At 48.9% G+C, this 15,936-nt stretch overlaps 1 long non-coding RNA gene across 1 annotated transcript; it reads left to right on the top strand.

The window, feature by feature from the left end:
- Window positions 1–776: 776 nt before the first annotated feature.
- On the top strand, window positions 777–15,524 carry LOC138562538 (uncharacterized). The gene is made up of 2 exons (XR_011299342.1): window positions 777–1,155; window positions 15,008–15,524. It is a non-coding gene; the product is annotated as an uncharacterized lncRNA (long non-coding RNA).
- The last annotated feature ends 412 nt before the right edge of the window (window positions 15,525–15,936 follow it).

Below are 15,936 nucleotides of genomic sequence, written 5' to 3'. Positions count from 1 at the left end.
TGTATTGCAACTTGTGGACGTGACCTTGCAGACATGTGGGCGGACCATTCCGGTGACGTACATTTACGGGTTTTTCATTTTGGAATGTTGGCAGGTATGACTCCCTGTGCTGCTGCTGCTCCCAGAAAATGATGTTGTGATGTAACGCTCCCGCTCGATAGACCTTGTGAAGAGCTAAGTATGTTTTGTTAAAGCTCTGATGCGGCTTACGGTTTTATCCAACACTTGTGTAAGTGAAGCAAACCTTCCCTTTATCCACTTCATTAGAGGTCGTTTGGTGAAGTTTTGGAAAGAGCTTTGCATTCTGGGACTTGTAGTCAAGCACACGTAACTGTAGCTTTTGCATATTTGGATGGGAATTCCCATCCAAATATCCAGAAGATAAAGTTTTAGTAGGGACTAGGAAGTCCTGGGTGTTTTAAGAATACATGGATTGACCCTAATAGAGTTGTAGGCGTGACCTTACATGCAGAAGCTGTGCAACTCAGGAAAAGGTTACCTCTTGCACTGCTTCCCCCCCCACCCACCACCACACTCTCGCCTGAAAAAGACCTCAACACCAGTCGTGATAGATATGTTTCTACCCCGTAGACTTCAATGCGTCTTTAGGATTAAACTTTAGCATCAGGTCCTGGGGGTCCGTTTTTAACTGACTTCCGAAGTTTAAAAGCGCCCAGTTAAAGCATTTTGAAAACTTAAACTACCTTTGTCTGGATATGACGCTCTCTACCTCTTCCTTGTTTGAATTGTACTTGTTGTTCTCTGAATCTCCCAAGAAAGAGAGGAAGGACAGAGAGAGAAGGAAAGAAGAAACAAGGAAGTAAACAAACTCACTAAAGAAAGAAGCAGAGAATCGCCTGTGGTGTAATCTTTGTTACAGTGCTTGTGTCAACAGCTTGGCTGGAGCTCTGCCAGTGATTGTGAAATCTCACACATTGCAAAACTCTGGGGAATTGGGCAATCTAATCGCCTTCCCAGAAACGGAGAGGGAAGTTGTCTACAAAAAGGCAGGTGGGGAGAAGTGCACTTCTCATTCCTTGTGCAGACCTGCCAGTGAGCGCCAGAAGAAGCAGAGCTAAGCGGCACAGAGGCAGTTCCTGTTACTTAGAGGGTCCCGAGGCTCCAACTCGAGAGGCCTTCACATATCTTCACAAGGTAGGAAGTCCACCTGGCAACCTAGGCTCTCTTGTGTAATGTGTCTTCCATCCAGTGGCCTGTCGTTGCTCATTAGCCATTGAATCGGGTGCTTAAATGCAGTAAATTGTCAGTTTGGTTGTTAAACATTTACCTACGGGTGTACCATCCCTCCATCCTACGGTCCAGGAAGGAATTAACCTTACTAAACCATATCACTTCTCACCATCTTGAGCTCTTCACTTTATTATTTTGCATTATATTGTTTGAAGCGCAGCCCTTGCGCGAGAGACGCGCAGCACTGTTACCACCATGTAACATGTCACATGGTTACCACCATGTGACCTCTACACAAGTCCTGGGAGCTACCATTCTCCCAGGAGGGTGCACATATAACAGGCGCTAGCACTTGGGCGTCTGGGGAGCTACCATGCTCCCAGGAGGGGGGACATATAACAGGCGCTAGCACCTGGGCGTCCTGGGAGCTACCATGCTCCCAGGAGGGGGGGGGCATATAACAGGCACTAGCACCTGGGCATCCTGGGAGCTACCATGCTCCCAGGAGGGGGGACATATAACAGGCGCCAGCACCTGGGCGTCCTAGGAGCTACCATGCTCCCAGGAGGGGGGGCATATAACAGGCATTAGCACCTTAGCACCTGGGCTGGCATCTTCACTGTGGCGCAGTTCTGCAAAAGCCACGTCTTGAGATATTTGCAAAATTGGAGAATTGTCAAGGCAATCCGGGCCAACACCACAATCAAGTGTTTTATCTTGGCAAAGGGCAAATGTGCTTCATGTAACACCTGTCTTGTGTAATGTGTTAATGTTTGCCAAAAACTACCAGGATCGTTTAATCTTACTCTCTTTAGATGCACAAAGCATTTCATCAGTCTCCTGGACCTTCTGCTGCAAGCTCTGACATGGCATGGTATATGATGGCTATTGTATCGCTTTAGTTATAATCTTTTACTCGTCTCCCTCTGCCCATATGTCAGGGACACGTTGCTATGGTGAATGTGGTGTTGTGCACCAGGAACGTGGATATAATGTCTGCCACTGTTCTAGCGCTCATTAGACACAATTGTATCTGCAGTGCCTGTCTGCAAGCTGATGCAGGTCACCAGGATCTTTTTCTCTGCTTTTCCTGCTATGTAATTTGCTTGCTCTCTCTCTCTGCTACAGATGCTTCTCGGGTCATTCTGCCATGTATATGTGCTGTTTCCTTCTCCTTGTTCAGTTTTCTTCCATTATTTTCCACTTTCTCCCTTTCTGGAATGTGCCCTGCCTTCGCCCTCAATTCCTTCCAGTATTCCATCTCTGTATTTCTTTGCTGCTCTTGTCTTCAAGCTGCCCCAGACCCTTGGACCTCTGAAGTTTCCTGGCTGCTTCATTGGGTCCCAGCCACACAGAACCTGCACCTACCACCTGGAGAGTTTTCCCCGTACTTGGGGGTCTTTCCCTCATTTAAGGACAGCCCTAAGGGGTTGGGGGGGTCACTGTGAACTCTGGTATTCTACACTGATCAGAGAGCACAGTGGCATCTGACGCGGGTTGATCTTACCTGTACACTTCTCGCCACACCCAAAGAGACCAGGTAAGGCTGACCTCTGATACCATATCTATTTTGATGACTCTTTCTCCCCCTTACCCCAATACATCGAGGAACTCAGCAGGTCTGCCCACTATCGCCACTTCTTATTGTTCTTATTTTTAGAACTGCTAAATGCAGCCTTCTCACATATTTCTGGAATTAATATTGTCGATATTTCTGTCGGAAGTTCGGCATATGCTGATGTCATTCAGCTCCATCTTTCTAAACCATCCTTCTCTATGTATTGTCTAACTTTGGCCTGTTAGTAAGTTCTCCAGAGTCTCTGATTACAAACGAATTCTTCATAAATGCAAAATCCGCCTCCTTAGTAACATCTGTTCACGTCTGCTCCCCCACATTTATTCAATGCTTTTAATACTCATGTTATTAAATATCTTGGCATTACTTTAATGATACATTGATATTACAATTACATATAACATTGATGAATTAACCTCCACGTGATCTCCCCTATTACTCTCCCGGTGTAGATGCCTTTCCTCGTGTACTCTTCTTTTTCTAGCTCATTTTCCCAATTCTTTCATGGTTATTGCCCTGTTCCCCTTCTGTTTGTTGTCCGCTACGGTTTCTACTACGCACTCTTCCTCTATTTGTGTTTCTTCTCTTTGGGCAAACTAGAGAGGCAGTAGGTTTGGCGGTTCTGCTATCCTGGGATGTGTTCTCTTTTGAAGTTGTACTCTTGCATTTTGGAGGCCAGTCTTGTTAGTCTCAGATTCTGACCTCCTGCCTTCCTACGCCTCGATATATGAGTGCGTGGGAAACCCATAGCCTGAATGTCCTTCCCCATGTGTACGGTCTGAAGTAGTTCTCGGCCCGTGTGCTCGCCAACATTTCCTTTTCAATTGCTGAGTAATGCTGTTCGGATGTGGTCAGTGCCTTTGAGGTCTTTCCCAGTGCCTTGCATCAGCGCTGCTCCTACTCTGTCTGCACGCGCATCTACTGCTATGATATTGGCTGCCCTGAAAGCTTGTAGGCTCGGTGCCTTTGCTTTGACCATCTTTATTCAATCGAAAGGGACTTTGCAATGTTCTCTCAACTCCTAGTGTTTTCCCTCCCTTAATGGTTTCCATGAGCATTCTGTCTGGTTGCAGCAGTCACTCACGAATTTAGCATTGTACTCGGTCATTCCCATGAATGAATTCAATTGTTCCTGGCTCTGGGGTTCAAACCCTAGTTCTGTTGCTCGGATTGACGCTTTCTTTTGGCTGGATTTCTGCCTCTGAGCTGGAATACCCTCATGATGTCCAATTTGTCCTTGCTTATTTCAAACGTCCAATTCTTTTGTGTGAAAGCCCCTTTCTGTCTCTCTTCTGAGGACACTTTCCAGCATGTCTTTGTGGTCTTCTTCATTGGTCAATTATATTAGGATATGATTCTGAAAGTGATTCTAACCCTATCGTTTGGAAAACTGATGCAACATTGATATGTGCCAAATGCTATCAAGACTGATGTTCCTGGCTTTGACTTGGGATGTGGATTCACCGGATGATAGGCACTTGTTATTTCTGTTTACATTCCTTGCAATGATGTCATCATCTGTTATTTAGGGCAATAGGAAGATTCCACTTGCCACTTCTTGATTCAGTGCTCTGAGGTCAACGCACATTCTCAGTTTGTCCGTTCCGCTTCTTCTGGTTATCACAACTGGGCTCAGCCACTCTGTGGCATCAATCCTTTCTATAAGCTTTCTTCAAGAAGCCAGTTTAAAAGTGTTGGTATTTCTTCCCTTGCCATTACCGGTACTGCTCTCACTCTGTTTCACTGGTATTGTCCCTTTCCCAAGTTTGCTTTCGTGCACATAACCTTTCAACTTTCCTATTGAATCTTCAAATACTGCTGCACACGTCTCTAGTGTGTTTTTGTCCTCATTTTCTGTCACCTCCACGGCTTGTTCTTTTGAATTGGGATCTAATTTAATCTCCAGCTCTGCTTGAAGTGGCCATCCTAGCAGTGTATCTCCTGTGTCTGACAAATACTTTGCCCCCTGTCTTCCTAACCTAGAAGTATCGCGTTTGGTTTGTATCTTTACCTCCACATTCCCTGGGGTGGGATTGGGGTTTCTTGAACTTCTTAGCTTCTCTTCCCCATGTTCATTCCCACTGCTCCTCCGCTATTAGCGTGAGGTCTGACCCTGAGTCGGCCATCATTCGTGTTTATTCCTCATCTATCAGCATGTCACAATATGGCTTCTCCTTTCTGCATTTTGTTCTTGAGCATCTGTACAGTTAGTCGCTTTGCTCAGATAGATTCTTCTTCGGATTGGTCATAATCACTGTCTTTGCTTTTTTGCGCTTCTCTATTGTGTGTCATTTTGCACACTTTTTCCCTGGCCTAGTGCATTCTTTGTCGTTCGCGGTGCCAGCTGTAGCCATCCTTTTCCTCTTCTGTTGGTCGAGTCTGACGGTGTATTCCTTCCACGTTCATCAGTACTGCAGCTTTTCTTATTCCACTTGCTACTTTGAGGCCAGATGCTGCCACGTACACCGTGAGCATTACTGCCATACCTGGGCTCGCACAAAGGTTTGTGGCACTGCAAGCTGTTGCACCATAGTCCTTTATACAGCTGTATACCTTCTTCAGAAGTTCCTGTTCTCGTTGTCCTTTCTTTTCTTGTTTTTGGTGTCTCCTCCATTTGTGTAATTCTCCATCCAAATCCCATCCTCGGCTGCCATTCTGGAGTCGTTTTGTATATATGGAAATTGAAGTGATCTCTTCAAAATGAGTCTGTGTGCTTTATTGTATAAAGTACTCTTAATAAGTATTAATTATTATGCAGACATGATGATTGTAGAGAAGCACTCAAGCACTGCACTCTCGTTCTCCGCCACTCTCCCGAGTGAACATGGGCATCACCCACGTGCATGCTCCCCGGCACCCATTTGCCCATTACACATACAATATGTGTGCACATCACTGCAGAGACTCTGAAACTCATATCTCCCACAGCAATAGCCACTGGGTGGGTGGGTGGTGGGTGTGTGTGCGTGTGTGTGTGTGCGTGCTGCCACTCACTCTCAAGATCAGTAGTTCAATTACCAGTTTTATCCTCCTAATCCCTTACTCTTTAAGATTCAGACGACAGAAGTGAAAGATGCCACTGCTTCCAAGCACTACACTCGCTTTCATATACAAATGTGCACACCTACCCAAGCAATTAAATCCAAGTGACACCTGCAGGTGTGCTCTGGGTACTCATGCCTTGGCATTGCCACGAGAATGGATTGAGTGCACACATAGACAAACAGCAATTGCAAACTATGTGTCTACCCTTGCATACCACACTCCACCTGTGTACACTTCTGTGCCAATTGTTTCGGCCTATTGGCCGCGTTCCAAGCTAGGACCCAAGACTCAGAATGTGCTCTATTTCTATTGCAAGGGTGGAGAAGTACGAGTCTGACACAGTGGTGGCATGCTTGTTGGCAAAGGCTTTATAAAATGAAAACATAGGAACAACCTATCTTGCTCTATTTCTATGAGGGTTGCTCTACCTCCACAAAACCCTAAAGACTCTGTCAGGAAGCCCGTAAAAGTAAAATGCCCTCTGCCCTGCGTCTAAACCTATTTCCATCCCTTACACTAAACTAACTAAGGAAAAAGGTGGCCTCTTCTTGATCCAGAAGGGGGCTTCTCTCACTCTCTGGTCACAGCCCTATAAGGTTCAGTTTGTGGTGTGAAAACACAATGAGTGACACACTTACCAAGTATCAAATGGGGTGGGGGGGTCTAATCCCCCTTGTTTCTTCCTCAAACTTTAGTGCCAAGGCTGGTACACTATCCTGTCGGACTTGACTGTAGAATTCAGAACTCCAGCAAATATCTCGTCCTTTTGAAATGGGTTCTCAACCCTTGTTTTCAGCCTCTTGTACTCTTTCACATGGGTCCCAGATCCCTCTTGGCTGTCACTGGTTCCCCCTCAACTTGTTCTCTCTCTCGGGTTCTCCTCGACTCTTTCACATTGGTCTCCGATCCCTCTGCGCTGTCTCGTGTTCCCTCAGAGTCTTTCACATGGGTCTCAGATCCCTCGGGGCTGTCTCAGGATCTCCTCGGCTTCTTCTGCCATTCCTTTCTCTCCTGTGTGGGTCCCAGGCCTAGTTTTATCCCCTTGGGTTCTCCCTGACATGCTTTTGGTCACTTACGCTTGAAAGTGTCTCTTCCTCTTGTACGAGTCCTTGACCCTTGTGCCCTGCCTTTGTGGGCTTTGTCCACCTGCATATGGGTCCCAGACCCTGGTGTGTTGCTCTGTCAAACTAAACAGACTTGGTGTACTCTCCAGCCAGGTACTGTTCCACGTAGGATATGTTATGCATTTCGATTCAGCTTTTCTTTTCCCTTGTATTGCTTTTGGGGGTCTAACACAGTTTCTGTGATTCACTTTGGTCCCAGACCCCTGTATGCTGGTCTTCCAGGACACTTGGTTTACTCTCCTGAAAAGTGTTTACTGATGCCCTATGTCTCTGTGTCTTTATATCTCTCTTGGGTTCCTTGACCCCTGCATTATCAACTTTCGCTCGTATTGGGTCTTCAACCCTCCTTAGGTTCCCCTGGTTCAGCTCCCAGCCCCTCTCATGGACCACGGCAGCACCCGTACCTTGTTTTTGGTTTCCTGCTGCATGGCGTGTTCCTCGAGCTCCTCCTACACTCTGTGCAACCTTCCGATCCTCCAGTCTCTCCTCGCACTGTCTGCTGCATTCCTGCTTCTCCTTCAGTGAGTCAGGCTACACGGCTTTGCTCCAGGAGGCATCCCAAGCCTTCCACTCACTTGGGTTCTCGTCTGCTTCTCGTGCTCAGCTGGGTTTTTGGCAGCTCCTTCGCAGACTGCAGTTTCATTCCACCGTCTTCCTGTTCTACAGCTTCTTCCTGTGTTTCTCCATCTGCTGCATTCAGACTTCACTCTCAGTTCCTACGGGGCAAGCTCATTGTTTCTAGGCATTAGACAAAAGTGTAGGTAGATGGGGGACAGTGGAAGCATGCACAAATTGAGTGTTTTGATTGAGGGGCATACACATAAGGTGGTGTGGGGGAGGCTTGATATTGATGTGCTGTTGGGGGTGTGAAGGGATGTTGAAAGAGCTGGCCATATATGTTGTGTATGCTTGTGTCTTATTTCCCATCCCCACCGCCTACATTATTGTTCCATAAGGATCGTACAGGGGTGGAAGAGGAATGCTACTGAAGGGGTGCCTGACACAAAATAACTTTGCAGATGGACAACCATCAACCAGCCTCAGATGATCTTCACCAGCACTCAGAGTGCGAGGATGGGAACCTCATGCCTGCCAGTCCTTGTCGCAACACCTGGAAGCCGCATAAATCATCTGCGGCGCATGAAATCCTTGCAGCTTATTATGAAAATAGCACGTGCGGTAGGATTTTCGTTTTAGATAACAAATAGCGTTGCTATGAAAAAGCGCTTTTGATTCTTACATGCTCATCTAAATTCGTCAACAACCGTGTGGCATTTTTCTGCGTATTTTACTGCCTACCATCATTCTGAGGCAGTCTGTATTGCGGCTGTCTGTGCAACTTTCACGTGCGCCCTTGTTTTCCTAGCACCATGCAGCATTTTGAAGATGGCTGCCGCCTTCTTCTCATCTTGAGAAGGCCCACGGACGTCCTCCTCACTTACCTCTCTCTTCTTGATTGGCTCTTTCTTCCTTCATTTGACCTATCAGGGACCGGCAGGCTTTAGCTGGACCCCTTTCAAGGCACACATCTAGAGCATTGTCTGCACCTGTCCAGTCCTGGCTGGGCTTTGTGACCTCCCTCTTTCCCGAACCCTCATACTCGCACTCCTGGGCCATGTGATCGCCCACTCAGCAATCACGTAAGTGAGGACCTGTTTCTATGCTGCCTGCATCATCCTCTGAACATCGAGCCTCTCCCAAAAACCTTATTAACTATCCTCTGAAAATATTTTCCTCTTACTGTCATATCAAAAAGAAATGCAAACAACACACACATCCTCTTGGACTTCACCCTACTGCTACACCCCTGTACTATTCTGCTTATATACCTGTTGACCCCCACAAAATCATATTTTAGCTGTGTTCACATATTGATGTCCTGCTTCCGTGTTAAGATTCATATTTTAGCAATGTGCACATAGTGACGTCCTGCTGCTGTTTTAAAATTCATATTTTAGCAGTGTGCATAACCTGCTTCATGAGAATGCGTTAACAAGTCTGCCCCTCTGTACTGTGTCTAGTCTGCTTGTTCCTCCACCTCCTCAGTTCCTATTGACCCTCTGTTCTGTTACACCCCTCAGCCCTACTCAGTCTTGTGCCCTGTCTCTCCCCCCTCTACCTACTGATCTCCTTCTACCTCTGTGACCTCAGCCTGGTTAAGTGTACCTTACTCTTTGCAGTTTGCTATGGTGCTCTCTATCTCTCCTATCTTCTCTAACTGCTTCTCTATCTCTTATCCTCCTCCCCTAACCAGGTCCAGGAGGAAGAAGCTCAAGAAGGACATACTGGGCTCTAACCCATTCCTTCTCATTGAAGACACCTATGTCTCTGCCTCTGCCTGAGAGACTCTCACCGACATACACTTTGTTGTTCCCTCACCTGACCTATGGACTCTCCATATGATCGCTCTTCTCTCTCCTTTCTCTTCCTCACCCATCAATGGTCGGACCCGCTGGGAGGTCCTTCTTGCCCTCTCCAACTCCAGGGTCATCATTAATGTCTACTGCAATCTGACCATCATTGTACAGTGTCCCCAACCCAACCTTCTACTCTTTGATAGGCTCCTCCCCCGCCTTATTACCCTCCATCTGCTTTCTGCACCAGCTCCTTCCGCAGCCTTGGCCACATCGCCAGCTGTGCTCACCTTGGCCCCCTTGCCGCCTTCTAACCATCTTTTGACCCTCGCCACAGCATCCTTGCTGCCACCCCACACATTGACAACCCCATCAGCCTCATCCTCTTTGGTGAACCTGCCACCCACTAATACCATATATGCGGCTGCCTTGCCTCCTGCGGCCCCTCCTGCACTGGCTCCCTTCTCAACCCCTATGGTCCCAGCTTCCTTGCCAGCCTTGACTACTCTGTCCGCTTCTGCCTCTGTCCCTAAGGCACACTCATCACTTCTGCTCCCCCTGTAAGTCATTCACCGATGGCAATCTGCTCCACATTGCCACACTTAACACTCGCTCAGATATCAAACACTCCTCTGACATCTATAACCTCCTTGAACTCCTGGATCCTGATGTTCTTGCCCTCACTGAAACCTGGTTCAAGGATAGCTCTATCACAAGTTTTGACACACTTCTCCCAGAAGGCTACACGATACTCTCTCTGTCTAGACCAAACAGACCAGGTGGGGGAGTAGCTCCTGAATTGATCACTGTGTCTGTTATTCCCACACAGACCTACTCATCCTTTGAGTGCCTGGTCTGCAGGCTGCCCCTCTCTACTAACTCCTCATTCCTGCTGGCCACCTTCTATCGCCCACCTGCTCAGCCCTCACTCTTCCTCTCGGAATTGTCTGACCTGACCTCCTCCTTCCTTTGTTCCTCTTCTCAACTCCTCCTACTGGGTGATCTCAACATCCATCCTGACTCACCTGATTCCTCAGGACCTTTCCGCAACCTTTGCGACTCTCTCTCTCTTTCCATCTTACCCTCACTGCCAAAGCACAGCGCTGGCCATACCTTGGATGCTTTCATCTCAACTGGCATTCCTCTATCTATCCCTCTCACTACTTCACTCTCCTGGACTGATCACTCTCTACTCTCTTCTCACTTGAAGCTCTCCTCACCTCTCGCATCGGTAAGCCCGGCACTGTCTCCTGCCTACAAGGTCATCCGACCCATGAAAAGAGTGTCAGTAGCTGCCTTTGCCTCCTTCTACTCTCCTCATTCCACTCCTGTGGCTGACTCCCACCCTGACACACCCCTCTCTCACTTTAACCTCTCAGTTTCCAACACTTCTGATTTTCCCCTGTCATGAGGATATGATTTAAGCCTACCAAAAAAGTGCAACGTTTGGTACGACTCCGAACTGGCTGCCCTTAAACGCAAGTGCAGGGCAGCCGAATAGAAATTGGATTCCTCGGGGGAATCCTCTGACACACTGGCCTGCCGCCCCTCCAAAGGCAGTATAGACTCTGCATCCTCTCCAAGAAAAGAGTCTTTATTCAAGCCCACATCTGCACGGCAACCTATAACACGGCCAAACCTTTCAAAGTCTGTAAGGAATCAGCCAACCCTACAGCAGTCTCCTCCACCATTTCACCCACCCAGGCCCTTTGCTTGGCCCTGGCTGCACACTTCAACTCAAAAACACAGGATATCCTATCCTCTCTCTCTTCCTCACCACCTCATGCAGCAACATCTCTTGTATCACCTTTGGCCACCTCCACCCCTCCCCTTCTTCTCTCTTCCGCGCCCGTATCAGACCTGAGGAGGTCACTAGACAAGTCAGGTCTATGAAAGCCCCTTCCAAGCAGGTGGGACCTGTTGAGGCGCAGCTTCTACCTGAAGCGTCCCCTCGGAGATGGCCCTGCCGGCGCAGGAATGATACACGGGAGCCGGGGTGTCATGCAACCTCTTTTATTCAACTCTTCAGCGGAACTGCCGAACCTGCCCTCGTCCCTCCCCTTCCCCTGACGTCACGTCCGGGAAGTCATGTCCTGTGGGACCCAACAGGGGGCCGCCCACACAACGATGTGGGCAACCTGACATCTCACCCCTTTTTATCATGCGAGTTGAGGGGCTCCCCTCTTACCCTATCTCCTCGATAAGTCGCGTCGACTTCATGCGACTCCTCTGCGGTCTTGTTGTCTTGATCGGGGTCGGTTCGTCCCTGGCGAGTGTGGGGAGGGGCGCCAAAACTGTCTATTGATTCCCCTTTTTCCTGTCTTGTTGTGTGGAACATGTGGCGCTCATAATCCACGTTTGTATGTGGTGCAAAGTATTCGGACAGCTTGGCGTGTAGCTCCCCGTATGTGACTGTTTCTACATTCAGCAGCTCCCCCGCAATGTCTCTTACCGCTGGTCCCACTGCCATAAACAGTGTGTTTTTCAGTCTTGTGTCGTCCGTCAATCCTATGGCACCTGTGTAGAACTTGAAGTCCAGTAGCCATATGTTCCATCTGGGCCCCAGATTTGAGGTATCTCTGATTTCAAATGGGTTGGGCATGTGCATGACTTGGGCTGCTGCCTCCTGGTGTGCATGCTGGCTGTTGTCCTGTGCTGTGTCAGCAGTTCCAGGCGCCGGTCCTACCCCCCCGAGGAGGACGCTGGCGTGGTCGCCGTGTCCGACATGACTGCGTAGCAGTGAAGAGTTTGTGTGTCGATATGCTGTGGCACCTGGGACTGTGCTTGGGCAGCTGCAGCAGCCCTTCTGCTGTGTGAGGTGAATTACCTTCCCCACCTCAACGCTTCCTTGCGGCGTGGCCTTATTTCTTGGCCTGCGCAGCCTCACTCCGCAACGTGGGAGGGGGTTGTTTCCTCTGTCGCCACTCCCCCGTTTCCTGCCGTCACCGGGCGCGCCTGCACGCCTTCGCGTGGGCACCCGTGTGTGGAGTTCGGACCTTTGTCACGCGGGAGGCGGGGCCGCGCGTAGTCAGAGCTCCTGTGATTCTGGAGCGCCCGTGTGCCGTGGGCGCCCAGTGTGAGGATTACGGGCCTTTGTCACGTGGGAGGCGGGGCCGCGTAGAGTCGGCCGCCGTGCCCGAGGCGCGCCGACGCGCTGAACTGCTCGACCGCAGACCTCGGCACGGTGCCAGCGGGAGCCCGTGTCCGCTCGTCGCCAGTGTTGAGGCGCCGCTTCAACCTGAAGCGTCCCCTCGGAGAAGGCCCTGCCGGCGCAGGAATGATACGCGGGAGCCGGGGTGTCATGCAACCTCTTTTATTCAACTCTTCGGCGGAACTGCCGAACCTGCCCTCGTCCCTCCCCTTCCCCTGACGTCACGTCCGGGACATCATGTCCTGTGGGACCCAACAGGGGTCCGCCCACACAACGATGTGGGCAACCTGACAGGACCCATGTCCCTCCAAAACCACCAAGGATAACATTGACTCTCTCACCTGACCCTTGGCAGACCTCTGCAACCTCACCTTCGCTACTGGATGTTTCCCCACTGCTCTTAACACCTCCCCTATGCACCCTCTCCTCAAATGTCCTTCTGCTGACCCTTCCATTCTGGCCAACTACAGCCTGATCTCTATCCCTCCTATTCTGGGCAAACTCTTAGAGAAGTTGGCTATTTCCCAGCTTACCCTCCACACGGAATCTGTTGGCTGCTTCCATGACCACCAGTCTGGCTTAAGAGAATCCAGAGGCACAGAAACTTCTCTTCTGAACACCTGTGAAGATTTGCTCTCATATCTTGATTATGGTACTCCGTACTCATTCTACTTGCCCTCTCCTCTGTGTTTGATACAGTAAACCACAACATCCTGATCTCACATGTATGTGATACCATGGGCATCACTGATCAGACCCTGGTGTGGCTATACTCCTTTCTCTCTGAATGCCCATGCCAAGTGGAACTGGGGTCTTTTCTTTCCCCTATCACTTTCTCTACTTGCGGTGTCCCCCAGGGATCTAACCTATCCCCCTGGTTTTTCAATGGCTACATGGTCCCCCTGGCCTGTAAAATAGGCACATTCACTTCCAACTTTCAGTGTTACGCGGATCACATGCAGCTCTCCTTCAGGCTACCCTCGATCTCTTCCTCACTGATACCAGACTGTCTGTCTGCAATTCAGTTGTGGTGTGCTGCAAGCAACCTCTGCCTCCTTGCCAGTAAGACAGACATTGTTCTAATTGGGACCCCTGATCCCGCCTTCCCGGTTTCTCTCTGGCCTGTGCCTCCACCCACCAACGAGGCAAAAAACCTGGGTGTCATGTTCAACTCCACTCTCTCCTTCTCGTCTCACATCATGGACATCACTAAAATGCCCCACTACCAGCAGGCCCTTCTCAGAGGTATTCTCCCTTTTCTCAACTACCACCAGAGACTCACTGTCTCCAGAGCTCTGGTCCTCTCTAGGCTGGTTTACTGCAACAGCCTCTTTCTGAACATGCCCTCTTCTACTATCCGTCCTCTTCAACTCATCCAGAAAAGAACCACAAGACTTATCCTTGGCCTCAAGCCCAGGCATTGCATCTTTCTGGCGGGAAAAATCCGTTCACTGGCTCCCCGTGGCTGCAAGGATTAAGTTCAAGACCCTTTGCATTGTCCACAAGGCTTTCTGGGGCCTGGGCGACTCTATCTGCAACACTCTCTTCCTAAGTACTCACCTACCCAAGCCCTCTGCTTGTCTTTCTCCAACTCTCTGCGGGTGAGTCGCTTCTCCAAGCAGAGACTTTGTGGGGAGATTGTTATCCTCTGCAGGTGCCTCCCTCTGGAACAGCCTCCCTGCCTCTCTCCATCTAGAGCCTGATCTCAGTAAATCCCAGAAACTCCTCAAGACTTTCCTCTTCTCCTCCTCCTTCTCTCTCCCCCTCCCCTGCTAACCACCTCTTTCTGCTCTCTCGCTCTCTCTCTTCTACTTCTGCTCAGTTTCGCTGCCTGGCTGCCTGGTGCACCTTCAGAGCGTCGCAAGTCCCAAGCTTTCCTCGCCGGTCTCCTGCACTTGCCCCCGGGCCTTACACTTGCCACAGCACTACTGCACTTCGGTTACGACCCATGAGAGTGGTGTCTCTCTGGCACACTTTACCCTATTGCCCCGCCTAAGCACTTCTTTTTCTGTTCACCTGCATGATCTGAATGTACCATGCCTAGTAAGATCTTTTGTCTTGTCTTCCCTATGTCTTCCCCTCCCATGCATGTTTGTGCACTGGGATATATCCCAGCTGTTGACAGTTATCCATCACAGTTCCTTATGACTCTACCTTTCTAGCCTGGGAGTCCTTCACGATGTCTCTCTTACTGTAAAACATGTTTTGTGCGCTCGAGTTGGTTACTGATGCCACTGTTACCCTAGTAGGAACTGGAAATATTAACAGTACTTTAAAATCATTTCTTTTCTATGTGCTGCTCCTCAGAGCTGAGCTGCAGCTTCATTAATACAATACTTTTTTGTGATAATTATATTACAAGTGTCTATAAATGCAATATACAGTGTAAGTGTCCTGGCTGTGTAAATCAATTAACTGTGGCTCTAGTCTACAAAATGTGTAAGTACATGAACTGTGCCCTTATTCTTCAAAATTAAGTTAAAGAATGTTTTCTTGATGAATTAATGATCATTGTTCCAGAGCATATTTCCAATCACTGTCTAATGTCCTTTCTCTTTTGTTTTAGCTCCAGTTGATTGGTCATAAAGATGGCACTGGAAACAACACTGTTGGTGTTCCTCCTGCTGGGGGCGTTCTCCGGCACCTTCTCCCAAACACACTGCAAACCCCCTGCTGGAGAGAGTCGTCCTCAGATATTCCAGCGACAGCATTATGACAATCCGAAGACAAACCACGGAAACAATTACTGCGGTGCAATGATGCACAAAAAGTGTATGACAAACCAAGACCCCCCGAAGACAAAGTGCAAAGAGACCAATACGTTTGTCCACGCCCCCAAGAAAACCATCCAATCGATTTGCGACAAAGGTGGCACGCCTTACCAAGGTAGCGCTAACCTGAGAGTAAGTAATGCGCCTTTCAGTGTCACGACCTGCAAGATCAAAGGCAATTCTGGGACCCACCCATGCGAGTACAAAGCGAACTCTGACACCAGGAAAATCGTCATTGGGTGTGAAAATGGAGTGCCTACGCACTATGATGAAGGCATAATTGTGCCAAAATAAAGCAGATGATTGACACCTGTTCCTGTTACTCTCTCTTTTCTCAACAAAACCATGTAATTTTGGGGAAAATGCAGAGCCATCCATAATATGTATTTTATGCTGCAGTCGGTTGGCTTTCATTGCACTAAAAAGATCAGCATTTGGATGAGGCCTGGTCAACGCTTGCACTATTCTGCAGTATGTTTGGACTTGTCTTGTTGATGCAATAAATTCTCATCCTACAAAACACACCTCTCAACAAAGTTCACTATCTTGTATAGTGGCCGCCGGGGCACAATGGGGGATAGAACATTATCCCGCGACTATCGGCTCTCATGGACCAGCCAAAACCTACTAGTAAAACCGCTGAGTGTCCACTCCTGGGCTGGCTTAACTGCAAAACTGTTTTAGTTCCCGGGTGAGTATCCCCAATGGGTCCTGTAAGGCTGGG

This window comes from Ambystoma mexicanum, unplaced genomic scaffold (assembly GCF_040938575.1).
Source record: "Ambystoma mexicanum isolate Mex_15411 unplaced genomic scaffold, UKY_AmexF1_1 Mex_scaf63, whole genome shotgun sequence".
NCBI classification, from domain to species: domain Eukaryota; kingdom Metazoa; phylum Chordata; class Amphibia; order Caudata; family Ambystomatidae; genus Ambystoma; species Ambystoma mexicanum.
The sequence above is the reverse complement of the archived record's forward strand: the minus strand, read 5'-3'. Positions and strand labels throughout refer to the sequence as shown.